We start from the raw sequence: 936 nt of genomic DNA on the forward strand, positions 1-936 counted from the left end.
TTTGTATGGCTTGAAGCAAGCTCCTAAACAGTGGTATGAAAAGTTCCATAATACTTTGTTAGACCTAGGTTACACTGCTAACCCGTCAGATGCTTGCTTATATTCGAAATAAATTGAGTCTACAATCGTAATTATATGTCTCTATGTAGATGATATGTTGATATTTAGTCTAAACATTGACACAATCAATGAAACTAAAAGGACTTTATGTACCAAGTTTGATATGAAAGATCTCGGAGAAGCCGACGTCATTCTTGAGGTAAAAGTTACAAAAAATGTCAAGGGTTATCATCTGGCTCAAAGCCATTATACAGAGAAACTATTAAAGAAGTTTAATAGTTATGATGTAACCCCGGCTAAAACCCCGTATGATCCGAGCATTAAATTATTTAAGAATATGGAGGAAGGTATATCTCAAGAAGAATATGCCAAAATAATTGGAAGTTTAATGTTTCTAATGAATTACACTAGGCCTGATATTCCCTTTGCAGTAAACAGACTCAGTCGCTATACTCACAACCCAGGTAGTGCACATTGGAATGCACTAAACCGAGTGCTTCGATACCTCAGAGGCACTTTAGACTGGGGTCTTGACTATGTAGGATTTCCAGCAGTGTTGGAAGGATTCTGTGATGCGAACTGGGTCAATGAGGGTGATGATGCTAGCTCCACTAGCGGTTATGTGTTTACTATACGCGGAGCAGCTATATCATGGTAATCGACTAAACAGTCATGTATAGCTAGATCAACTATGGAAGCAGAGTTCATAGCCTTTGATCTAGCAAGCCAAGAAGCTGAGTGGCTGAGAAACTTATTGGCAGATATACCGTTGTGGGGGTGTCCAACACCTTCTGTGCCGTTGCATTGTGACTCACAAACTGCTATTTGTGTCGCAAAGAATAGTACCTATAATGGAAAGAGAAGGCACATAAGAGT

Source organism: Ipomoea triloba, chromosome 16 (genome assembly GCF_003576645.1).
Source record: "Ipomoea triloba cultivar NCNSP0323 chromosome 16, ASM357664v1".
NCBI lineage: Eukaryota > Viridiplantae > Streptophyta > Magnoliopsida > Solanales > Convolvulaceae > Ipomoea > Ipomoea triloba.